This window comes from Protopterus annectens, chromosome 16.part0 (genome assembly GCF_019279795.1).
Source record: "Protopterus annectens isolate FY-2018-M chromosome 16.part0, PAN1.0, whole genome shotgun sequence".
NCBI classification, from domain to species: Eukaryota; Metazoa; Chordata; order Ceratodontiformes; family Protopteridae; genus Protopterus; species Protopterus annectens.
This window is the reverse complement of record NC_056750.1, coordinates 840,066,839-840,094,310: the sequence shown is the minus strand read 5'-3', so window position 1 is coordinate 840,094,310 and position 27,472 is coordinate 840,066,839. Positions and strand designations below refer to the sequence as shown.

Genomic DNA, 27,472 nt, shown 5'->3' with positions numbered 1-27,472 from the left:
AGGTAGTGTGTACAGTTTTGCCCTCATCCTTTGCCTTGGTGACCTTCTCAAAGAAGTCAATCAGGTTGAGTAGGCACGATCTATTCTTGCCAAAACCAAGCTATGTTGGAACCAGTGTTTAAAGGTTGAATTTATTAATCAATTCCAGGATACTCTTTCCATAGCTTTGCATGTCAGACTACTCAGACTTATGGGTCTGTAGTTCCCAGGGTCCCTTGATGGCATGCACTTCTGCAGAGGGATGACTGTTGCACTTCTCCCTTTGTGTGTCCCAAAGCCTATCTGGATGCTATGGTTAAACAGTGACTCTGGTGGTCCCAACAGATCATGTTTCCGGCTGTTATTCAAGAGCAGCAGGCACAAAATTTGTTCATGAAACACTGCAATGTCAATATGTTTGCCAGCAGCAATCTCTTCTTTAGTTGTACGTCTCTCTAATATGGAGTTTTGCAGATTACTTTTACTTCTGCAGAGATTGTGTATATTGACTGGTATTGGTGGTTTGTAATGACAGAAGTTTGAGTGGCCTTTTGTGGTTGGAATGTTCATGGATAATTTTGTCCTTGGTTCATACATTTTGTTTCATTGTTTAATGGAAAAATGTTCAAACCTACAAATTTAAAACGCATTTTAACAAGTGCAGCTACATTGTACCAAGTAATATAATTTAATACAATCAGGATAGTGCCTCAAAGAACACATGCATATATGCATGTTCTAAACTGTGTGCTCAAGGGGCCTATGATTTGAAAACAGCCCAAAGGTAAACTGAATCCATCACTGGCTAATTGCATTTTCTTCAAATGTGGGTTTCAGTGCCATTTCAATGAATGTGAATTTCAAGGGCAAAGAAGCTTACTGTTCATGCTAAGTATGATGTTCTGCAACGGTGAATACACTGGAACATCTACATTTATCGTAAGTGTACACAACTGTACTTTTTCATTGTGAGACTATTGTTTTATTTAACAAATGGCTGTAAGTGTTTGTACCATACAATATGAAGTAAACGTTTTAAATATCTCTGATCATTCTAGAAGTAAAGAAGAAAATAGTCTGCAAGCTGACAAAATAGTGTTTAAAGTAGCTGGGAGAAAGTACCATGTAATGGGGCACTGAAGTGTCTTGGTGGGGGAGGATTCTGATCCCATTACCCTTCCTAGGGCCCACTTTATCATGATCCAGCTCTGGGGATTAGCCAGGGTCCAGATTTGATTTTTATTACGAAGGAGGCTGCCTTGTGGTCTGACCGTAACAGGGAGAACACTACATGGGGGGTGAGGTGCATACAATGTTCTCACGTGTTTGTGAGCACCAGGTCCAGTAACGTTTGCAACCCTGGTGTGCATATGGATTATCTGTTCCAAGATGTTTGTGTACAAAATGCAGGAATCTGTGGGCCTGTAAGTTTGGGATCATGTAGTATCCCAGTTTATAGGAGTGTAGTTGACTTCCCTCATGTATATGGTATTGGGTTGAATGGTGAGAGCCTCCAATAAGTCCAGTTACAATTTATGATTTTCTTGGGTCATAGAGGGTGATATATAGCTAGCAAGGATAAGATATGTGACTTTGCTTGTGGAAATTTGGACTTGGAGAAGGTCAAGCTCATCATCTTGTTAGATTAGTCTTCAGGTGAGTTTGTTATTGATATAGAGTGATATACCTCCACCTTTGTTTCCATGCCTGCACAGTACCCAGCCTGAATGTACAGAAGCTATTGTAGCCCTGCACTTCTAGGACGCTCTCCATGGCCTTAAATCAGTTATCAGTAACTGCACATATGTCCACATTCTCCAGGGTAAGGAGAACCTGAAGGGAGTAGAGTTTCTTTTCAGGCTTCTGGCCTTGAGCTGTAACACCTTTAGATTAACTTAAGTTGGTTTTAGTACATCAGAAGGTTTATCAGTTTGGTATTGCATTAAAAAGGCTGTATGAGAGAAGACAGTGTTTAAGCCAATGATTGGGGGGGGGGGTGTTCAAACCATTCTTGCTAACAAGTATTGTACCCTTGGATCGACACCAGAAGCTAAGCCAATTATTGACGTTGGTCGTGTTTGGTTTATATTGTGACATTGCCCTTGGTGAAAGTAAAATGCTACTGGTTGGTAGGCTCATAGCAGCCTGAGACGCACAGTCCAAGAGCTCCATAATGTTTCTCTTTATATAGTCCAGAAGTCTAGAAATTTCCTAACATCCCTCCTAATAAATGACCACAGTACATAGAAGCACAGTTGGGTTGGATTGTGCAGCTAGACTTATAAAGACCCTGGTTGTTGTTAGCCTAGTATGTACTTATGGGTCTGTAGCTGATGTTCTTCATGTTTCACTGTTGCAGTGATTACATTTGGGTTATCTGCTTGAAGGTAGCCCTCAGTCGGCCTGATTAACAAAGTCTTTGGTCCTGCGTCGGTTGCTGTCCCTTCTTCCATGACATCATGTCGTCATGGGTATAAAACATGCAGCCGATGCTATTACATCAGTCTTTCCTCCTGTGCGGTGCTCAAAGCAGAAGCAGTTCGCAAGTGCCGGTCGGCCGACTCCTGAAATTTTAATTTGCGAGTTTCAGAACCGAAGTCTTCAACTAAAGCAAAGTGCCCCATTGGGGAAACTTTTTCTTGTTCCTTACTGATGTCAGTAAAAGTTAATAATTGCATTACTTGTGGAAAGCAAATACCTCATAAAGATTTTCATTCGTACTATATTCCTTGCCTAGGCCCTGACCACAACGTACCTTGCTGTCGGTTTTGTGCTTTATTTAATCAGCACACTATCCGTCGTCGGTATATTTTTGCCTCTAAATATTTAGGTTCTCGGTTTAATTATCCAGAAATGTCATCTGTCAGCCATCCGACTACCGGGATTCCGAAAAAACGCAAAGATAGACAGAGACAGGCCGCTGAGGTCCAAAACTGCCAACGACACTTCTAAGCCAGTCATCAGTTCGCTGGTACTCAGGTGCTTTCGCAGCCCCTGATACCCGCTACTTCTGATTCGCAGGCATCTACTGAGACCCATTCGGAGTATGCCGCGAGATGCTTCAACTATGGAACCCGCGGGTGTCTCTACCTTGGATGGAGTCCGGAGCCGCTGTGCAGGCACCGGCTTCTGAGGGTGTATTCAGGCCTCTACAGACTTGCATATTAAATCGATGCCTCCTTCATTACTTAGGCCTAAATCTCGATCCATGTCTAAAAAACTGATGCCCAGGCCACATGCTTAGGCCTCTATGCCTAAAAAACAAATGATAAGAATGGCTGAAGATCTAATAACTCTAATCAGGGCTAGCCAACCCCCAAGAAGTTGATTATGAATCTTCTGATCAGGATTCTGTTTTTTCTGACTCTTCTGATGATCTGGATTTGCCCTTACCTACTTATGAGGATTCTGATGCAGAGGACTCTATTCCCTGTGCTTCCCCTCCTGAGGATTTTTCTTTTGGGGAAACCTTACATACTCTGAGGGAGCATTTCCATTGGGAAAGCCAGGATTTTTCTGATTCAAAAAAGAGGCTTAGGGATTTCCTTCTCCTACCTCAGCATAAGCCTTTAGCTGTTCCTCCTGTACTAGACATTGTTGATTATGCTTTCTCGGAATCTAGTCTGCTCCCAGAAAATCTGCTGTTACTGGGTCTATGCTCAGAAGGCATGCTTGGCTTAAGGAGCAATCTTTGCCTGATCATATTAAAGCTAAATTGTTGGATGCTCCTTTAAATCAGGACCGCCTGTTTGGCAACAAGGCTGAGGAAGTTCTTAAATAGATGGAAGATAAAGCTAAATCTATGCAAACTGTTAGATTTTTTACAAATTCAGCCTCCTAGATTTAGTAGGCACTGGCCCTCTAAGAATTGGTCCTTTCCAGCCTCTTCCAGGTCTTCTCAAGCCAAACCCAGACACAGCAAAAACCCAGGTTTCAGTCCCAGGGGACTCGCAGAATTAAGCTGTGGGGGGGCCTCCACTTCCAAGTCTAGGAATAATAAGACTCACCCCATGATAAACTGTCTCAGTGACTTCCTTTTAAAATTTCCAAGCACTTATCAACTGACTGCCCCTTTGGGGGGAATGATTGCTCTTCATGCAAAGAATTGGGAACTCATTACCCAGTTCAAATGGGTTTTAAATGTAGTGTCCCAGGGGATACAGATTCCACTTCCACACGTTGCCAACACCAAGTGGGTGGCAGGACCTACCCTCAAATCAGTGGGCAGAGGCCCCAAAACAAGTACTTTCTCTCTTAAGCATGGGGGCTATTCAGCTGATACCAGAAGAGAAAAAGGGACAAGGTTTCTACTTGAGACTTTTCCTGGTACCCAGAAAAGACGATTCATGGCGTCCTATCCTGGACCTGTCTACTCTAAACACATTTTTGGTGATTCCAAAATTCAAGATGCTGACTCTTCTCCAGTTGCTCCCTATGTTAGGTAAAGATGACTGGCTGGCAACACTAGATTTAAAGGAAGCATACCTGCACATCCCAATCAGGGAATCTTGCAGAAGATACCTACACCTCAAAGCAGGCTACACGCACTATCAGTTCTCTGCACTGCCTTTGGCTTATCTACTGCGCCCAGGGTATTCACAAAGTGCCTATCTCCAGTTATTGCATTTTGCAAGCAAAGAAATATTCAAATGTACCCATACCTAGACAATTGTCTAATTCAGGCAAAAAGCCAGGACCTACTTTTGAATAATCTGGCCTTTTTAAAAAAGGTTCTAACTTGTCTGGGGTACACCATAAATGAAAATAAATCACACCTGATACCCTGTCAACAAATTATATTCCTGGGAGCAAGCTTGAATACAACTTCAACAGAAAATGGAACTGATACCAAACCAAGTAGTAAAGAAACAAAGTCCAAACCACCACACTGGTAATAAAATCGATTCTTTTTACTTCCAACCACAACAGATGAGCGCTTTCATCTAATAGATAGACTTCATCAGATGAAAGCACTGATATCATGATACACTTATATATAAAATCACAAAATTAACAATCCATTAATTATAATTTAAAGACATACAGGTTCAAAAACCTAATATCCAATTTTAAAAAGGCTTCCCAGCTTTCAAGACGCACCAACACTGGTAACCCCTTCCTGCACAGTGTGTCACGGTTATCTCCATGGCACCTGCCTCAGACCTCTTCACTGCTGTTTCAGCAAGGGAACCAGATTCTGCACCCTCCGCTTCCAACACTGAACCTTGCAGCCTGGCTAATTACTTAATCTCTCCTTTACCATCCCTCAGCAAACCTGTGATGAATACAATTTTAGAGGCAAGGAGGCCTAGTACTAGAAAATCTTATGTTGAAAAATGGAAAAAATTCTGTGCCTGGAACCAATCTCAAGGGATGAGCACAGCAGCGCCCAATTTACCTCAGATTTTACAATACTTAACTGAGATGCTTCACAAGGGCCTGTCTTTTTTCTCCATTACAATCCACCTCAGCCATTTCAGCTCATTATAGCACAGAACCTCCCCTCTTCTCTCATCCACTGCTCAAGCAGTTCCTCAGAGGGTCCAAAAATTTGAGACCACACAGGAGAGCTCCAACCCTAGCCTGGGACCTTAACTTTGTCTTGGAGAAACTCACTCTGCCTCCTTTCGAGACAGTTGCTACTGCAGACTTAAAATTTCTTTCTTGGAAAACAGCTTTCCTTTTTGCAATCACTTTAGCTAGAAGGGTATCTGAATTACAGGTCCTTATGGCATTGGAGCCTTTCATCATCTTTCATGTGTACAGGGTGCCCCTCAGAACCAATCCATCCTTCATGCCCAAGGTGGTATCCAGTGTGGCTCTTAATCAGTCCATTCATTTGCCAACCTTCTTTCCCAATCCACAGAATAAAGGGGAATGGATACTGCATTCCTTAGATGTGCACAGACCACTTAGATTCTACTTGGACAGGACTAAACCTCAAAGGTAATCTGAACAACTGCTGGTGGCATTTGCTGCAGGTGCAGAGGGGAAGGCTATTTCAAAGCAAACCATTTCTAAATAGATAAGCCATTGCATTCATTTCTGCTATAAGCAGCATGGAAAACCTATCCCCCAGGGATCAGATCTCACTCCACCAGGGCTGCATCTACCTCTACAGCCTTTCTCAGAGGCGTTCCTACCAGGGACATCCTAGAATTTGCTACCTGGAGTTCTGTATATACTTTCACCAAGCATTATCATTTGCCAGTTTTCTCTAAATCCAGACCTGGCTTTGCCACTGCATTCTTGCAGGGCCTTATAGCTGGCCCTAATGTTATCTAAATTCCTCCTCCCAACCATAGCTTTGGGAATCTACCCAAATGTAATGACTGCAACAGTGAAACACGAAGAACATAGTACAGTTGTGTACACTTACCATAAATATAGATATTCGAGTGTATTCACTGTTGCAGTCCTGGTTACCCTCCCTCCAGCCCCCTAACTTCTTTTGGCTATACCTCTACTTTCCTTTGCTATGCTTAAAAGCCTTTTGGTGCATTTGCTTTTTTGTTGGAGGGTATATCTTTGTGCTTTTATATTTGCTGCCCATTAGGGGGGCACCTGACATCTGGGGCAAGAAAAACTGATGTAATGGCGTCTGCTGCATGTTTTATACCCCTGACGACCTGACGTCATGGAAGAAGGGACATCAACCGACACAGGACCCAAGACTGTCTCAGGCTGACTGAGGGTTACCTGCAAGCAGATCACCCAAATGTAATGACTGCAACAGTGAATACACTCGAACATCTACATTTATGGTAAGTGTACACAACTGTACTTTTCTCTTCCTCTGTGGGCCAGTCCTTCTGCTGTGCATGGAAGGTGCTAATGTAAGGTGACATAAGACACCCATGTAAACCCATTATTGACTTGCATCCATCTGATAACCTTTCGTCACTTTGTTTTCTGTTAGTATTTATAGCTGCACTGTATACCTGTACTTATTTCTGAGTTTTGTTGTTTTTTCAGTAAAAAGTTGTAAAGAACTTTATTGCCTTGACTTTCTGCTTTAGAAGGGTTGTATTCTCCCTGTTAAGCAATACTTACAGTAGACAGATTACTGTTAAAGTTGTGTGTACTCTAGGCTTATTTTCTTTAGGGCATAAATTTATCTTTGAATAACATTGTAGTTGTCCAGTGTATTAAAGTTGGTAGTATGAGTTATTTGAAAGTTCAGTCATCATTTTTAACTGAAAAAAGGATAGTTTCTGAAAAATTGTTTTGCAAAATGAAAAAGTGAATGACGGTATTCAAAAACATAAAATTCACACCTTCAGAAGGGGAGAAAAGGGTGGGGGGCTGATAAAATGTGGTGATTAGTGATCGTTTTGGGGGATAAAAGTATGTTGTTTGACTCCTAGAAGATGGATTTCAGAACCAGTCATGTAAGAGACATGATATGTGGCTGCTGCACTTTAGTCTTTAGCTTCATCATCTGCACCTATGAATGATTCTCCTAAAGGAATTTTGCAGTTACAGAAATTAACCTGTTTGTAAGTGAATTATTGTTAAGAAACAAAAAAAAAAAAGCTACTAAAGAGGTAGTTTTCCTTTTCAGGCCAGCAGATGACAGTCCCGTCATTTATTCAGTTGTCTTTATTTTTTTTTTTAATAAAGAATAAATTTGTTCAAGAAGCCCCATTGGCCTAGTATCTGCCAAAATCAGCCCCTAGCATACCTGTCAACGTGCACTTATTGAAAAGGAACAAAGGCCCTTGGAAGGTAGGTACATCCAGCTAAAAACTGGGCAATAAGCATAAAATGTGAATATCAAATAGCATGCAACTCTTTCCCCTTCCAGTATGAATGTGGGATAATACTACTCTGTAAAACACATTTAAAAAACAGAGTGACAAAAGTGATGGTCATTAATTTTTACTTCAGAAAAAGGGATATGTCAGAGGTGTCCTCTATCTTTAATTTATCCTGTATGTAGATCATGTGTTGTGGTTTTCTGTCTACTAAACAGCTTCAAAAATCACATGTAATGAGGGTGGAGCTTCATAAAATTGTGTGAATGGGCAAATCAAGCCTAAAAACAGGGGTATACCTTCACAAAATAGGTACATCTGTACAGGGGTAAATCGGGCCTGAAAATAGCATTCCTCCATGATCTAGACAGATGACCGGTCTGGTCTGTAGCAGTGATGATCTTTGCTTTCCTTTTTGTACTAAAACAAGGGGCAGTTTTATAGGGGAAAAAAAGTAAAATGTAGGTAACCCCCAACAAGGGAGATTATACATTAACCTCCAGTGAATCACTGTTCTTGGAGATGTACGGCTGAGAGTTCTAGTCTACATTACCACTAACTTAAGGCAAACGTTGAACACAACCAGTACCTCTAATCACACTGTTAATGCAACGTTACAGCCACAGAGGGAACACTGTATCAAAAACCTGTAAAATCTTCTTCTGAAGAAGCCCACATATGGTGGGTGAAAGCGCTAAACCACATCTTGTAATGAGTGGATTATTGTTCATACTACAATAAAAGATTGATTTTAAAGGTTTTTGGTACAGCGTCCCTCTGTGGCTATAACAGTGTGATTACCACTAACTTGTCTGTCAAGGTCCTTAATTACATGACTCTTGTGATTACATACCCATTTGGGGTCAAATGTGGGAATGTATATAAATGTTTATAGAGTTGGATAATAGAGACAAATGGGATAAATTAAATACCCCAGCTGTTGGAGCTCAAACATTAAAGTGCGTTTTTGATGCTGATCTAGAGCTGCCTTCATTAGAATCCATTAAAATGTGTTGCTCCCTCCTCTTTCTTTGGCTGTCAGGTAGCTAGAGACACCCTTTCAGGCCTTCCGTTGTCTGCAGCATTTTTCCTCAATAGCCCCTTAATGTCCTAGTGCCAGTACCCAGGAAGATGAAGTTGCAACAAGTGCAAGGGTTAACTTTGGTAGAGCTGCTACCATCAGCTGTGCTGTCGAATTCATGGCCACCGCTTTCATCATTGGCAGCTCTGATGTTCATCTTACTGTTATTGACAGTTTCCGGCATTGACATTACTGACTTCAGTGCACCCTAAGGCCTTGATGTCCGGGGTTGGGCCTTTGGATTAAAAAATGTCCAGCCTAGAACATATGAGTATGTTGACCACAGTGTCAATGACCAAGTCTGTCAGGGTTGTGATCGATGGAGTAGGGAATGAATGTTTTAACAAAGTTGGCATCATCTGAGTAGGCAGGATAGAAGGTCTGGAAGCCTCATTTAGGCTCTCTCCCCATATTGTCTGGACCTTTTACACTATCATCATCGTTTTGAGACCCTCACCTCTTAAGGCCCATTATCATGCACATTGGACCCAGATTTGGTGGCTTTGTTGTTCCCAGTTTTGGTCCCTTGGTATTGAGCTTGATTCTGAGTCTGACAATGTTGCTGCCTTTCTTTGGAGACTTTAAGACCTTCAGCGACTGGAAGTGGTGACCTTCATCTCCGGCACTGCATTGGTGTTATTTTAAACGCATTTGATGCAGACGGTTGTGTATTTGCTGACCTGTGTACCTTTTACAGTTTTGATCTCTAACCATTGTGCATATGTTTTTTTTTTTTTTCATATGTATTTGTTTACCATGGTAGACTGCGATGGTGGTGCTGCGGTACTTAAAAATCTACTGCCAATCATTAGTGGACCGGAGTTCCGCTGTGGCAACCCCTAACCGTGAAAAGCCAAAAGACACAACAACATTTGTTTACCATAATAGAGCACTGATTAACATTAACCATTTTCAGACCTAGCCCAGGTTGTGAGGAATCAGCAAGTGAAACAGCAATACATTAATTATAAAGTAGTTGGAAGATATTTATCCTTAGACTACTGCTGCAGTAGTCCAAGCTACATTAGATGTATCCTGCCACAGACTGGACTTGAGCTTCCTGTTTGTTGTGGCCTTTGGTGAGTGAGTGCGCTGTAACCGTCTTTGTCTCAGTAGACTGCTCATCAGTTTTTCTCATTCCCATTGGTGTTTCTCCTCGAAGTGGCTAAGAACTGAAAGGCATGTTTTCTGTCACTTCAGCTGTCCTCCTCTGTCAAGGGAGATCCACTCTTGGCCTTAGAGAAGGGAGGGAGCAAGCAGACATTTTTTCTTGGCAGGTCCATTTGAATGAGCGTGATTATGGAGGAAAGGACAAATTTGGAGGTAAATATGATTGGAACATGTCAGCTACCCTGACACTTGTCCTATGTCCCAGATGAAAAATCTGACAGAAAATATTTACTTTTTACACAGAAAAATGAAAAGATTTTCCCAGTGGTTAACCCTCAAGAACAAGAGCAAGTACCATTTATGTAGCCCCTTCTTTGTGCTGCTTCGGAAGCCTTTGACAAGGGATTGTACTGTCCTCTTTGTTTCATCATGGCCTGTGATGTGGGTGTGGGTGTTCTGGCTTATCTTGACCTGGGGAGATATCTTTCTGCAGTCAGCATAATTGTGTTGGAGTTCACTGTTTGTCACAATCATTGTTTTCTGGTATTTTTTCATTTCTTACTCTACATATACAGTCCCTGTTGGAACAAGCCCAGTCTGTTGTACCAGTCAAGGTGTAGTACAGGCCATCCCATTTTCAGGAGGAATATGGGCCAACCCCCACCCCCACATCTCCACTCCTCAAGAGCAAGCTGGGCGTTTACATCAGGGAGTTGGCCTCATTCATCTCCAGTTGTAACAGGATTTAAATGGTCCCATTCCTCTTTCTTTGTGCTTGGTGCCTGAATTGTGTTGCTCCTTGAAACATTTTTCCATTTTCTTTTTGTTATAGGGTTCTTACCACGGTTTATGCCATTTTACTGTAGTCCGGCATCAGTTCTGGAAGGTGGCTGTATGTTGTGGTTACATTAAAATCTTGAGCCTTCGTAGATATTCAGAGCAGAATCTCCTTTGCTGCCCCTTAAGTGGCTAGACTTAGCTGTACAAGTGTGTGTGGTTTGTAAATAGAAATGTGGATCTGATGTTTGAGAGCTGTGGCCACAGTAACATCTGGGTTTTAGGATGGTTTCGCACATCAAACATTTTTGTATGCTTCTTGTTCCTCCTCCACATCCTGTCACTGATGTCTTAACTGAAATCACTGTTGCAGTATTCCAAAAAGATGGGGTTTTTACTGCTGAAGTCTGGCCAGAGCACAAAAGCTTAAACATTCTCCGAAGCATACGTCTAATGTATGATCACAGCTCACGAGCGCAGGAGTATATAGACTGATTGTATGAGTGTAAAAACACAGACTGCGTCACCCCAGCCTGAACGTATGTTTTACAACTGTCTGTCTGATCTTCCCATGACCACTGATACTGTTAGCTTTGCAAAATCAGATACAAACAGCTAAGTGCTTAAGTGCTCCATTGAGGAATTTCCTTCTTATATAAACTGTTTTGATGTATTTTTGTTAGATGTCAGCTAGGAGGGTAAGTGTGAGTGAGACTGGCATATTCCCTAGAAAGATTCCATTGTTTCTCCTGCCTAGGTTCTGAACACAGCTGTACTGCTTGTTCCATTTGCCAGTCATTTATGATGTCCATAAGAGATGGCCACCTTAACTCCATTTACTGTTTGGGGGGGGGGGGCATCCATTTACAGCAGACCTGTTTATTTTGCCAAGCTTTCAGTCCTAGGGTGTTGCAAGAGAGGAAAAACAAGCTCATCCTAAAAGGTCTTCTTAAACCTTTCTTTGAGGAAGATCTGTCTAGCTGTTCCTCCTCTTCCAAATCTACAAAGGGAAAGTCTGTGTCCTCTAAGAGGCCCTCCCTGGCACCGGCTGGTGTCTCGGAGCCACCTCTTAAAATCACTAAATCAGACAAGTCCACTGTCTCATCGGCTCCACAGACTTCGGTGCCGACTGAGAGCAGTACAGTGATTACAGGGTCGGCTCCAAGTATTTCGGTGCCGACCACTGAGACCATTTCACGGAGCCGGTCTATGGATCCTCTACCCGGCCTCCTTTGTATTGAAATCTCCAATACCTCAGAGATCCCACTCTCCTACTTCTGTCATCCAGGTCTTCCAGTAGTTTAACGGAAGAAGATGTGGAGAGGGTAGTGCTGAGACTGTTGAAGTCATCTGCTTTGCCTAAATTGCTGTTGGCTGCGACCCAGTCGGTTCCGGAGTCACTTGAGTCCGTTAAACCCTCTGAGATCATTCCTCTTCCGACCCATGCTGGTCTTTTGGAGCCGGAGTGTTTGGTACCATTGGTGGAACCTTTGGTTCCAGCTCCCCCTGTGGCTGTTTCGGAGCTGAGTTCTGTTCCGACACTCAGCACCATCCGTAGTGTCTAGGGGCCAAAGCTCCCAGGACGGCCCCAACAGGGATGCTTGGAACCAAACTTTTTCTGTTCTGAGTCTTCCTCTTGGTGCATTGGCTAGGGTGAGTTTGGACCCTATGTCTTTCTCGGAGCCGATGCCATCCTCGGAGCCGGGAAGGTCTTCGGAGCCGGAGAGGTCGGCATTCGAGATTGAAGAATGTGCTCTCCCGATCGTCAGCTCCTACCAGAGGTACTGACACACTTCCCCCTAAAGCACCTACTTCTGTCTCAGTTCCTACTCCCTCCGTGGACAACAGAGACCCTCAGCCTCAGGAGCCACTGGCTGGTGGCTCCCACTCTTCCGAGACCTCCCGGTATGTCCTCCTGCGGAGCCCCCCACAGAAGAGAACATGTAAGAGGAAGCATGTAGACTCTCAGTATGAGTCTCTGACCTCTGACACTGACCTCGTGAAGTCAGCAGGATCCCCAATTCGTCCTCTGATGATGTCTCCTTTGTAGACATCCTGGAAATCGTTAAACAGAGGTGCAGCTGGCCCACTGTCACCTCTTCTGATGAGGAGTCGGTGTACCTGAAGGCTTTCGGGTCACAACCTTCAGCCTCTTGAGTCTCCACCCTTCGACAAACTGATGGAGCTAGTTAGTCGAACGGTGTGGGATACTCCTGATGCCATGGAGCCAGTCCCCAGGATATCGAATAAGTTTCTTTCTGCCCCTCCAGGAAAAGATTTTTTTGTCTAAAGGTGTTCCCGTAGATGCCATGATGGTGGCAGCGGCCACTAAGAAGGAACTAGCTGAGAATTCTGTTCATCCGCCGAATAAGGAGTCTCGAACAGTGGACAGATACGGGAAGCACATCTTTTCTTCAGCGACATTTACCCTTCGATCGCTGAACTACCTTACTCACTTCACGAGGCTTCAGAGAGATCTCCCTGGAGTTAGGAGATTCTCTACAAGGTACATGTACTGAGGGAGTCCCTGACAAGGTTTCTGCCCAGTTGTCCACCTTGAACTCTAATCATCAGCTCTTCTATGTGACTTATTTCGTATGCAGCCGATGGAGCGAGTAGAGCAGCGGGTTCAGGAATTTCCCTAAGGCGTCATTCCTGGATGCATTTGTGTAACTTTGCGGAACCGTTAAAGTCTACGTTTACCAACGCCCCCTTCGGTTCCTCATTGTTTGGACCCAAAGTAAAGGACAACTCCCAGTGCGAGCAAGAAGGAAAAACTCTCACTGCCATGGGAGTACATTTTCCTGTTCCCTCTAGACCATACCCTAAGAGTCAGAGGGGCGGTAAGATGTGGTTCAAGAAGTCCCAGAGGGTTTTTCAGGATGCACGTGGTGACTCCTCCTTCAGTGGCAGAGGAAGAGGAGGAGGAAATGGTAGACATTGCCCTAGAGGCAGGGGCGATCTGCAAAACCAGGGAGGTCGCGATTCCTTTCGGGGCCAGCCTTACCAGCACTCCTGATGTGGGGCCCGACTGTGCTTCTCTGGGGCTGGTCGGGGTCGCATTTCTTTGTATCTAGAAGCCTGGCTGGGTATCACTCAAGACAAGTTGGTGCAAAGAATTATTACCAGAGGTTATGTCATACCCTTTTCTCTTCCACCTTTTGTTCCCAAGAAGATCCTGGATGTTCCACCAAATCGCAGGGATCAGGCAACTGTGGAGGTCAACAAGTTGCTGTCAAAAAGAGTCATCCAAACATTCCCAGCAGACCAAATAGGATCCGGAGTTTACTTCAGATTCTTTTTAGTGCCAAAACGTACAGGGGACTGGAGGCCCATTCTGGACCTCAGCAGATTGAACGAATCAGTAAAGGACAAGTTCTGGATGGTGACACTGCAGTTCATACTCCTGTTAGGGAAAGACAATTGGATGTGCTCAGTAGATCTCCAAGATGCCTACTACCATATAAAAATGGACAGGGCATCGAGGAATCATCTACGCTTCCGGCTGTGAGCAAAGTCACTACCAGTTTCTTGCTCTGCCCTTTGGTCTCACCACAGCCCCCAGGGTGTTCACCAAATGTATGGCAGTAGTGACAGCTCATCTGAGACGTTGAGGATTCCAGGTGTTTCCGTATCTGGACGACTGGCTCTTGACCTCCCCCACTAGGCATCTACTTCTTCAGACCAGGGATGCTACTATTCAGCTTTGTGCCCAGCTGGGAATTTCTATAAATTGGGGAAAAATGTGCCTTATTGCCCTCTCAGTCTGTGATTTTTATAGGCGCAGAGATAGACACAGTAGACATGTTGGCTCGTCGTCCTGCCAAAAGGGCACAGAATCTGGTTCTTCAAATTCGGCGTCTTCTCCCCTTATGAAAGGTCAAAGCCAAGATTATTCTGCAGCTTCTAGGGACTATGGCTTCTACCATATTACTAGTGCCACTAGCCAGACTACACATGAGAATTCTTCAGTGGCTCCTGTCGTCCCAATGGTTTTTTCAGCACTTACCATTATCTCATCACATTCTGCTGACAGAATCTTGCAAGAAGGACCTCCTTTGGTGGACACTACCCTATCAGCTAACCACGGGCACTTCATTTGTTCCTCACCAACCCATTGCCAGTGTGACCACGGATGCCTCACAGACAGGGTGGGGTGGGCATTATCTCAGCAGGACTGTCCAAGGCACATGGCAAGATCACGAGGCTCACCTGCATATCAACGTTATAGAGATGAGAGCGGTGTTCCTAGCGTTGCAAGCACTTCACGACCTTCTGCCTCTGGGGACTATTGCAATACAATCAGACAACATGTCGGAAGTGTGGTATGTCACCAAACAGGGCGGAACCAAATCTTACCCACTTTGTCGAGAGGCCATGCAAGTTTGGAAATGGGCGATATCTTCCCAACATTTTCTGGTAGCAACGCACATTCCAGGTACAACCAACATGATAGCCGACAAGCTCAGCAGAGCAATCCTGATGCCTCATGAGTGGTCTCTGAAACAGGAAACAGCGGAACAGATTTTCTGCAGATGGAGACAGCCTTGCTGCGACCTCTTTGCCAGTCCAATCAGTGCCAAATGCTGCAGCTACGTCTCCCTCATCCTCTCTCTGGGGGAGTCACCTGAGAGACGCACTTGTACACGATTGGCCCCTGGGTCTCTGTATGCTTTTCCTCCCTTTCCACTCATTCCCAAGGCTATTCAGAAAGCAAAACGGCTGGGAAGCAAACTTATCCTCATTGCTCCTTACTGGCCTTGTCAGGTTTGGTTCCCCTTTCTCGGGCCTCTTCTCCTAGACAATCCTTGGATTCTGGACCCAGCTCCAGACCTGTTGACTCGCATGTCAGGTTCACTTCATCCCTCCTTACACACCCTCTATTTGACAGCGTGGCTGCTCCAGTTCCATCCCTAGTCAGACTTCATGACTTCTCACCGTCCATGACTCATATCCTTACGTCTTCTCAACCTTCCACTTGGAGACTATATTCCAGTAAATGGAGAAGATTCTCTATCTGGGCGAGAAAATGAATGTTGACCCTTACACTGTCTCCATTCCAGTGGTTTTGGAATTCCTGTCTGAGCTTTTTCTCCAGTGATCTGCGGCTGCCACTATCAGAGTTCAGTTGGCAGTGATTTCTAATTTTCATCTAGGTTTTCCAGATTCTAATCTGATGTCACATAAGCTGTGCAAAACTTTCTTTAAAGGTGCCACTTTAAGACCCCCATTTCAAGAACCTGTTGTCTCATGGGATTTAAGTTTTGTGTTATCCAAATTAACTTCTCTGCCTTTTCAGCCTTCTCATTCATCCCCTTTGAAATTCCTGTCTTGGAAGACTTTGTTTTTGGTGGCTATCACATCGGCCAGGCGGGTGTCAGAGTTACAAGCATTGTCTGTAAAAACCCCCTTACCTGATTTTTCACAAAGACAAGTGTGTCCCTTCGTACTAATCCCTTCTTTTGTCCCCAAGATCTGTTCCCATGCCACCTTGAATCAATCCATAGAACTCCCAGTGTCCTTTCCAAATCATTCCAATGCAGCTGAATACAGGTTCCATCAGCTGGATGTCCATAGACAATTACGTTTTTATTTACACCTGACTAAAGAAATCAAGAAATCAGATCAGTTATTCATTTCCTTCTCCGAATCCAGGTCAGGCTTACCAGTTTCCAAAGTAACTCTCTCTAATTGGATTTCTAGCTGTATAACTTATGTTTACAATTCTGAGGGTAGACCTTTACCCTTTAAAATCAAGGCTCATTCTACCAGATCTCAGTCTACCTCTGCAGCCTTTCAAGCCAGGGTCCCACTTGATATTTGTGCAGCAGATCCGTGGGCTACCCCTCACACTTTTATTACTCATTACAAATTGGATTTAACCTACAGGAGTAGAGCATCCTTTGGTTCCACGGTACTCAGGAGTATTTTTCCTTGAGCCACCCAAGAATAAGGCGCTAGGGGCGCTGTCCCATATGTAAGAATGAAGGTGCGATAGGACTACAGAACATAAAGAAGTTATGTACTCACCATAACGTTCCATGTTTGTAGTCTGTCTCACCCTTCATTCTTACAAACCCACCCTCCTACCCCCAGCCTGGAAGTACCTGCAGACAGAAAAACATTATTATCCTTTTTTATGGAGATGTTTTAGTATTTGCTTTGTTGGTATTTTTGTTGTTCTCTCTCGTAGTTAGCAGCAAACAAGATCTGGGGATTGTACTGGTGCACCATGGGATACCTACATAGCCACAAGCCAACTAGAAAACTTCCAGCTTGTAAATAGGCCGAGTCGGAGCTGAGGATCGGCTCCGATCCCATATGTAAGAATGAAGGGTGAGATGGACTACAAACATGGAACGTTATAGTGAGTACATAACTTATTTTTTTCTATCCTTAACGGTCTAAACCAGGTAGTGTTGGATTCACAGGGCACAGAGTTTAATTAACAAATGGCAAGACACAGTCGTATTAAATGCAGCTATGATGCTGTTGAGGCCTCCTCCAGTGCACCTGCTACTAGTACAGTCATATGCAGGTATGCATGGTTGTGCATCCAGCCAGTAACAGAGGATTTCAAAGCTAAGCTCATTGATTTACCCTTGAACAAAAAGCTTTTGATGTTCTTCGTGTTTCACTGTTCAGTCATCACACTTGGGTTATCTGCCTGCAGGTAGCCCTCAGTCGGCCCGAATACCAGAGTCTTGGGATTTCTGCGTCGGATGTTGTCACTTCCATGACGTCAGGTTGTCAGAGGTATAAAACATGCAGCCGACGCCATTACATCAGCTTTTCTTGCCATGCGGGAGCCCAAAGCAGTTTGCAAGTGTCGGGTCGGCCGCTACCTGATATCTTCGTTTTTCCAGTTTCAAACCTGAAGTCTTCTAAAGCTAAGTACCCCATTGGTGATCCTTTTTTCTTGCTCCAACCAGTGTCAGAAAAAGTTAACAGTTGTCTTGCCTGTGGAAAGCAAATACCTCACAGAGATTTTCATTCTTACTGCGTCACCTGTTTAGGCCCAGACCATGACGTTCCTCGCTGTTGATTTTGTGCCTTGTTTAACGCCAATACTATTTGTCATCTGGCTATCTTTGTCGCTAAATTCTTTCGCTCTTGTTCTCCGTATTCCTAAATGGCTTCGATAAGCCATCCGTCTACCGATCTTCCGAAAAAAACGTAAGGATAAAGACAGAGACAGATTGTATAGGTCCAAAACTGACGACGCTTCCGTTAAGCAAGTCGCCAGTCTGCCGGTACTCAGTGAGACGCTTTCGCAGCCCCCGATACCCACTTCAACAGAGTCGCAAAACACTACTGAGACCCATTCGGAGTCTGGTATGCCGCAAGATGCTTCTTCGACTATGGAACCTGCGGATGTCTCTACCTTGGATGGGTCTGCAGCCGCTGTGCAGGCATTGGCTTCTAGGGGTGTATTCAGACCTACCGATGTTCGTATTAAACCATCTACTTAGTTTCTGACTAAAACTACCAAGTTTCTCATGCCCAGAGTTCGCACTACGCCTAGGAAACCGATGACCAAAGCGCATTTTCAAGTTCCCGTGCCACAGAAACAAATGCTTAGAATGACTGAAGACCTTATTACTTTAATTAGGGGAAGCCAGCCTTCCCCCATTAAAAGACAAAGAATTGATTTTCCTTCTAATTCTACAAACCATGAGTCCAATGACTCTGATCCCTTTGATTACCAGTACATACCCTTATCTACCTATGAAGATTCAGATGCAGAGGATTCCATTCCCTCTGCCTCCCCTCCAGAGGACTTTTCTTTCGGGGAAACCTTGCATACCTTAAGAGAGCATTTCCGCTGGGAATGCCAGGACTACCCACAGTCCAAAAAGAGATGCAGAATTTTTAGACTTGCCTCAGCACAGGCCTCTAGCTATACCCCCTGTACTGGATATTGTAGAGGATGTCTTCATGAAATCCAGTCTTATCCCTGATACTTTACCACCAGCTCCTAGAAAGCTTGACAAGTACTACAGAGTACCTGACTCTCTCAAATTTCTTTTTAAAAATCCCACTGCGGATCCAGAGACCATTTCCCATGGACCTAAAGGTATTAAGGCTTCTACAGCCAAAAACCCTACCCCTTTTGGACAGGGATTCCAGGGCTTTAGACAGATGGGGTAAGAAGGTATATACCTCTGCAACTCTTGCCATTAGGGCTTTAAATTGACAGTTTCACATGTTGAAGTACCAGCACCATATTATGGAACTAATTAAACAAAAAATGTTGTTGGTTCCTGATTGTACGGGAAATAAAGACTTACAAGAGTTAATGCATTCTGCAAACCAAGTTAGTAAACATACTTTGCAGTGTGGTTTTGATGCCTTAGAAGCATCTTGCAGGGCTGCTGTGTCACTGGGTATGTACTGAGAAGGCTTGCTTGGCTGAAGGAACAAATCTTGCCAGACCATGTCAAAGCAAAATTACTAGATGCTCCATTAAACCAAAAATGTATGTTTGGCACAAAAACAGAAGAATTTCTTAAAAAGATGGAGGAAAAAGCTAAGTCTATGCAAACTGTTAGATTTCTTACATGTACAGCCACCTTGATTCAGTAGGCATTGGCCTTCTAAAAACTGGTTCTTTCCAGTCCCTCCCAGACCTTCTCAGCCCAAGCCCAGGGGCAACAGACCACAAAGACTACAGTCTCAGAGTAGGCAGGGATCTAAACAATGAGTGCTCTCACCTGAAAAGCAGGGAGTGGTACGCCACCCCCTTATGGAAAAAGTTCACAATGACTTGTCTATCATCCTTCCCAGCCATGCCCCAGTACTTGCACCCATAGCAGGAAAACTCGCCCTACATGCAGAAAACTGGAAGTACATTACCCAAGACCAATGGGACCTAAACATTGTATCCCAGGTATGCAGATTTCTGCTTCCACTCACTGCCAACCTCAAGCGGGTTGCCAGACCTTCCTCCATACCACTGGACAGAGGCTCAAAAGCAAGTACTTTCTCTTCTCAGTATCAGAGCTATTCAACCTGTTCCAGTAGAACAAAGGGGACATGGTTTCTACTCCAGACTGTTCCAGGTGATCAGAAAAGAGAACTCTTGGTGCCCTATCCTGGATCTGTTCATTCTCAGCACCTTCCTGCTGGTACCAAAATTCAAAATGCTTACACTCCAGCAGCTGCTTCCTATGTTAGCCAAGGACTCCTGGCTGGTCACCCTAGACTTAAAAGAAGCTTATCTGCACATCCCCATAAGGGAATCTTGCAGGAAATATCTAGGTTTCAGGGCAGGTTCTAGGCACTATCAGTTCTCTGCACTTCTCTTTGGCTTATCTACTGAGCCCAGGGTAGTCTCAAAGTGCCTGGCTCCAGCCATTGCATATACTGCAGGCAGAGAAATATTCAATTTTACCCATACTTGGACAATTGCCTAATTCAGTCGGACAGTCAAGAATTGCTACTTCAGCACCTGACATTTGTAAAGAGACTCCTAACTTCTCTGGGGAGTATACCATCAACGAAAAGAAATCACATCTGGTACCTAGCCATAATACTGTATTCCTGGGAGCAAGCTTGAACACAACTTCCCAGATGGCATTTCTCACTCCAGAAATTTATTTGACAAATTACTTTAGATTACTGGCCACCAAAACCCAGCTATCTGTAAGAAAAATGCTGCAAACCTTAGGGTTCATGGCCTCATACATTCTACTAATTCCATATGCAAGACTGCATATAAGGAAACTTCAGTGGTACTTAAAAAGTCTCTGGTGTCAACATTCTCAGGACCTGGAAACACTGATTCCTATCATTCCTTGTCTAAGATTCATTTGGTGGGCAAAGGCTTGCAACCACAACAAGGGACTCTTTCACTCAACACCTGACAACAGATGCATCAGACATGGGGGGCTCACATGGCAGGCAAATGCATTCAAGGCAAATGGCGCCCAGGACAAATTTACCTGCATATCATTCAAAAAGAAATGTTAGCTGTACAGAATGCACTGACAGCTTTCAAATACCTTATCCTTCCAGGACAACTCTTGATAAAGACAGACAACACCACGGTTATGTGGTACATAAACAAGCAGGGGAGGAACTCGTTCCTACCCACTCTGCAGGATAGCCATGGCCCTGTGGAACACAGCCTTGAGCAATGAAGTGCACCTGCAAGCTCAATTCCTGCCAGGCAAACAAAATTCACTGGCAGACGACTTAAGCAGAAATCTACTGGACCCACATGGGTGGAAACTGGAACCCAACTCATTCAAACTTCTAATCCACAGATAGGGGACACCAGAGGTGTACCTCTTTGTTCCCCCCAAACCATCAATTGAGCAAATATTGCACCAGAAATCCCCACAGCCAAGCATGGAAAGTGGATGGCCCTATCCTTTATATGGGAAAACCTCTCAATCTATGCCTTTCCCCCTCTGCTCCTCCTCCTCAAAAGTACTACTCAAGTTCAAACAGGACAGGTCAAGGACAATCCTTATTGCACCAAACTGGCCATGCCAGCACTGGTACCCACTCCTACGCAGTCTGACAGCAGTGCCACCCTGGCACCTACATCAGACCCCCTCTCTCCTGTCCTAGCAGGAGGGACAGATTTTGCATCTTCAGCTGCAAACCCTGAACCTTGCAGCCTGGCTTATTCCCTGAATGCACCACCAGCAACCCTCAGCACACAGGTGCTGGATGTCATCCTTGAGGCCAGGAGGCCTAGTACTAGGAAATCCTATTCAGAAAAATGGAAAAGATACTGTTCTTGGAGCCAGTCTCAAGGAATGGACACAACCATGCCCACCTTACCTCAAATCCTAGATTACCTAGCAGAGCTACTTCACAAAGGCCTATCTTTCTCATCAATTAAGATTCATGCATCTGCCATCTCAGCTCATTACAATACTGAGTTACCCCTCTTCTCTCACCCTCTGATCAAACATTTCCTGAGTGGAGCTAACAATTTAAGACCCCTGAGGAGAGCTCCCACTCCTGCCTGGGACCGTAACTTTGTACTGGAGAAGCTCACGCTTCCCCCTTTTGAGCCTGCTGCTACAGCAGAGTTAAAATTCCTCTCTTGGAAAACAGCCTTACTTCTAGCCATCACTTCAGTAAGAAGAGTGTCTGTGTTACAGGCTCTCATGGCGGTGGACCCCTTCATTATTTTCCATGCAGACAGGCTTTCCGTCAGGACTAATCCATCATTTATGTCCAAGGTGGTATCCAGTGTTGCTTTAAACCAGTTCATCCATTTACCAACCTTTTTCCCTAATCCTCAAAATAAAGGGTAAAGGATCCTGCACTCCCTGGACGTGCACAGACAGCTCAGGTTCTACTTTGACAGGACTAAGCCTTTCAGAAAAACTGACCAGATGCTAGTCAGCTTTGCTACAGGGGCAGAGGGCAAGGCCATTTCAAAAGCAAACCATTTTCAAATGGATAGCACACTGCATCCATTTCTGCTACAAACACCGTGCAAAACCTATCCCACAGGGGATCAAAACTCATTCCACTAGGGCTACCTCAACCTCTGCAGCATTTCTCTGGGGAGTCTTTACCTGGGACATCCTGGAAGCTGCAACCTGGAGTTCTGTACATACCTTCACCAAGCATTACTTACCTGTCTTTTCTAAATCCAGAGCTGGATTTGTCACAGCAGTCTTGCAAGGCCTGCTAGCCAGCCCTAACACTTCTTGACTGCCTCCACCCTTCCTCGGCTTTGGGAATCAACCCAAGTGTGATGACTGCAACAGTGAAACACAAAGAATATATTACAGTTGTGTACACTTACCATAAATGAATGACTTCGAGTGTATGCACTGTTGCAGTCGTGGTTACCCTCCCTCCCGCCCGCTGACTTCTCTTTGATTTCTACCTTTACTCTTTTTGGCCACATCTTATGGATGTGGTATTTACTTTTTACTGGAGGTGTTCCACACCATGTAATTACTTCCTCTTTTGGGGGTTCCTGACGTCTGGGGCAATAAAAACTGATATAATGGTGTCGGCTGCATGTTTTATACCCCTGACAAACTGACGTCATAGAAGAAGCAACAACATCCGATGCAGAAATCCCAAGACTTTGGTATTCGGGCCGACTGAGAGCTACCTGCAGGCAGATAACCCAAGTGTGATGACTGCAACAGTGAATACACTCGAACATCTACATTTATGGTAAGTGTACACAACTTACTTTGTATAACATAACAGTAGATGGCAGAATAGATCACTGTTGTAGAACTAACAACCCCCTTCACCCCTATTTTATTTCTCTGTCTTCCCCTGGCAGGATTTGGGTCCTTGTCACATTTATTCCTTTTCTGACATGACATTTTAATACTTACTTACTTTTCTAGAACATTAGGCTTCCTCCTTCCTATGTAGGCAAGAAAGGTCTGAATTTTGGCACTTGTATCCATCTTGTTCCTGTGCTTCAGTGAACTTAGTGTGAGATGAAGACACTTAAAAGCTTTAGCAGACTGGCTTGGACATCCAGTATCCTTTGTTTTATGCCCTGTTTAGAACTACAGGTCCCAAGTAGCTGATGTCACCCTATTTACTCTGTAAACCAACCTGGTGTCACCAGCAGGCTCCAGCCAAAAGAAACAGAAATCTAACAGGATTGGCTTGAGACCAGAGACAAGGGCTCAGAATATTTTAGCACTTGATGGTATTTGATTGCCTGGTAAGAGAACCAATGAGTTAAAACAAATAAAAATAAAAAAAACAGTTTCAAATTATTTCTTCTCAAGTATTGTTTCTCAGAGATACTTTATTTGGAAATGGCTTTTGTCAGTCAACTTTCAGATCCAGTGCAATCCATGTTAAAAACCGTTTGCGAGTAGTTCAGAGCTATACTTTTTTTACAACAGTGAGAAAAGGAGTGGCAATCATTGAAAGTAGCAAGAAAATTAGTTTCCCGATTGGCAGGAGCAGACGTATCTCATCCTGGTAGGTGGGATTAGATGAACCTTATCCCAGCTGGAGGTAATGGATGAATTCTATTCCCAAATAAAATATTTCCACTCTGTTTGCCACTGGTGTCATTGAGAAGAAAGTGAATGATGAACAGTATATTTCATCTTGTTGCCCTCAGGCACTTAACCTTGTCCCCGGCAAAGCATATCGGTGCTTAATTCAGCAGTACCCCTGTAAGTGCTCTTGTGCTTCAAATGCAGCATACTTCCTTACCCCAATCACTGAAACACCTCTGATGTTTCATTGCTTTGAAAGCAATTCAACAATCATGACCACAGAAATGTGTTTCAGCTTGCTGCTGTCGCACATTCAGTGCCACATAAGCCATATCCAGTGATTGTTTCATAGTAGTCATGTAATTGAACTTTGCTTTCACTCATCACAGCCTTCTCTTCAAAAATATATTCACTTTTTGTTTACTTCTTATGGCTAATCGTAAAGAAAGTGAAACATGGCCTTTGTAATTTATTTTTTAAATATTTTTATTAATTCATCACATTAAGTTGCAACATGGGTTCACATACATTAACAGAAAAAAAGTGTAATAAGTTTCCATTGTTGTAGTATACATGTTTCTTTGTAACTGTTTTATTCACTCCAGCATTAAATGAATTGCTCAGCTCTTGTATTCTAAACTTCACTCCTCCTTTTCCTTCTTTGCATTATTTTGCAAGTACTGTTTGCTTCTCTGGACATCAGGCATTTCAGGAAGTTTTGCACCAGAACAGCAGCAAACAGCAACTCCAGGAAACTGGACAAAAGATACCTTCTTCCCCATACTATGGCCAGGTTAGTTTCTTTGTGCTTTTTCTTTGGTACCACTAATCCCCAAGGCATTACTGAAGACAAGGAAGAGAAAGCAGAATTGCTATTAATAGCTACCTTTTGACCAGTGCAGCATTGGTTTCTCCCTCATGTTGAGTCTTGCAAAGTCAGAACTCATGTTGCTTCCTCAGTTTGTGCACCTGTTAATTCAAAACAGTGGGTCCATGCTGTACCCAGACTGGAGGACTCTAAGGCTGAGAGTTTGGATTATCTAGCAATCATTCCATTTGGGCTAATGATTTTAGAGGATGTGCTAAATGTTATGAGAATTGCTAGGAAACCTAACGCAAGAAAATCCTGCCTAGCAAAATGGAAATATTCTCCATCTGGTGCCTAGGTAGAGAGCAGGATCCAAATTCCCCCCCAAGTGTCCCTAGTTCTAGTCTGTCTGTCTGACCACGGCTGTCTTATGCATCTGTAAAGGTTCATGTACCATCTGTTACTACTTGCCTGCCAGTGGATCTTCCTGTATTCTCAGCTGCCAGTGAAGGTAGTGTTGCACCTTACACCACCAAAAAGAGAAGTTATTATACCATAAGGCCTCAACTGTGTCTTAGAAAAGCTCCCATTGTCACCATTTAAACCATTTCCTTCCATGTCTCTCAAATACCTTTTGTGGAAGATCACATTTTTGGTGGGGGTCACTTCAGCAATAAGGATTTGAGTATTACAGGCTGTTATTTGCAAACAAGCATTTTTTTACTTTTCCTATGGACAGAGTCACACTGAACTAATCTTACTTTCATGTCTAAAATAGTAGAAGAAATTATCCTAAACCAAGCCGTTCACTTCCATGTCTTTTTTTTTTCCATATCCAAACCTCAGAACAAAATAGAGAATATATTGTGTTCTTTGCTTCTGCATAAGCATCTGAGATTTTGTTTAGAAAGGATTAAGCAAAAAAGAAAGTCATACCAATATATCTCTTTGCAAAGGGCAAGGATGGGGAGGTTAAAAACAGCAGACTATATCTACGGGGCAAGCCCACTGTATATTTTTGCTATACTTACCATTGCAATGCTGTTTGTTCCTGTCCATAAGGTCCATTCCACTAAAGCCACTGCAGCTTTTTTCAGGTGGATAAAATCCCAACCCATTTTGGGAGTACCTGGTCGTTAGTGCATACCTTCTGCTGATACTACAACAAAGTTTGCATCTATGACAAGGACAGGTTTGGCATGGTCGTCCTTCAAGGTCTGCAGTATTCTCAACCCAGTCAAGACCGGCACCCCTTGATTGTTTAGCTTCTCTCTTTTTTTGCTCTCCACATCTTTTAGGTTTCTAATACTATGACTAGACTGGATCCCATTCCTAACTCAAACTATGATTAAAGTTCATGAAATTAGTATTGTTTCAATCTTTGTCACCCAGAAGTGCTCTTCGCAGCACCCGCTGTGTGCCCAGTAATAAGTCCTTCTGCAGTTTGTATGGGGTTACATGGGTTGGTAACCTATCTAAATACGTTTTTAGATTTTTTTTATAAGACCAATTGCTCGTACTACTGTTGGAACTGTCTGAGTATCTTTTAAGCCAGTTTAGCTCTGTGTGTCTTCCCATATGTTATGACTGCAGTAGTGTATGTTGTACTGAACAGCAGACAGCAATATTAGGAGCTTACCTTAACAGTAAAGGTTTGAGTGTATTCACTATTACAGTACTGTATATCATATAGCTGTGTTAGGAGCTTACCTTAACAGTAGAGGTTTGAGTGTATTCACTCTTACAGTACTGAACATCATAGAGCTGTGTTAGGAGCTTACCATAATAGTAGAGGTTTGAGTGTATTCACTGTTACAGTATTGAGCATCATACAGCTGTGTTAGCTTATCATAATAGTAGTGGTTTGAGTGCAGTCACTATTACAGTACTGAACATCATATAGCTATGTTAAGAGCTTACCATAATGGTAGAGGTTTTAGTGTATTCACGATTACAGTACTGAACATTATACAGCTGCGTTAGCGACTTACCATAATAGTAGAGGTTTGAGTGTATTCACTATTACAGTACTGAACATTATACACCTGTGTAAGGAGCTTACCATAATAGTAGAGGTTTGGGTGTATTCACTATTATAGTACTGAACATTATACACTGTTTTAGGAGCTTACCGTAATAGTAGAGGTTTGAGTGTATTCACTGCTGCAGTCTTAGCCCTCCCACTATCTCCTCTGTTGTTCTTTTGAGTGTCTAGGCCTTGAGGTCTGTACCTAATTTCCTTTCACAGCTGTCAACTTCTTACTCAAGAATCAGGGATATAGCCAAAAATAATAGCAGGGCAAAGGCCCAAAATCGGAAATAATTTTTAAGTATTGTGCTAGTTTACTTAAACGTTAGTAACACAACAGGTTTTGCATCAGTGTGCAGTTTTTGAACAATAATATATGAAACTCTTTAAGTTCATAGGTCCTTACTAGGGTACTGAGCTGTGAGGATCTTAAGAAGCCTAGCCATACTTTCCCATGGTAATTTTTTATTTCTTAAATTTTGCTTGAGTAGAGTAAGTGATCCACTTTGCTTTATGCAGTATGGAAGACTGTTCCATAAGAGCAGTATTTGCTATTATAAATATCTGTCCCTCTAAAGTGTCCTGTTTGTAATAAAGAGATTGAGATCCCTTGTTTGGGTGTTTTTGCTACAGTTGGACTCGAGTGTGTAATAGTTCTGATAGGATAATGTTTGTTAAGGCTTTATATGTGAGAACAAGGTTACGTCTTATTAGCCTGTACGAAACCAAGAGACTGGCTGCATGGCCTTTATGCTTTAGGCACTTGGTATTTTTTGTATTGAGAAAATGTAATTCCAGTTCTGTTCAGTGTTTGTACTGGTACTGTGATCAGGCTAATGAGAACACAATATAGTGGAATGATTGTATCTGTGGATATTATTTTATTTATTTATTTTACATTTGTTAACGGGATAGTCCAACTGGATACATGTCCATTTTCAGTGGAGGCCCGGGGAGAAAAGCTCCAAGGAG

At 43.3% G+C, this 27,472-nt stretch overlaps 1 protein-coding gene across 1 annotated transcript in view; it reads left to right on the top strand.

The window, feature by feature from the left end:
- The window catches only part of NUP214 (nucleoporin 214), a 3,229,616-nt gene that overhangs the window by 2,414,305 nt on the left and 787,839 nt on the right, over window positions 1–27,472 (top strand). The window lies entirely within an intron of this gene.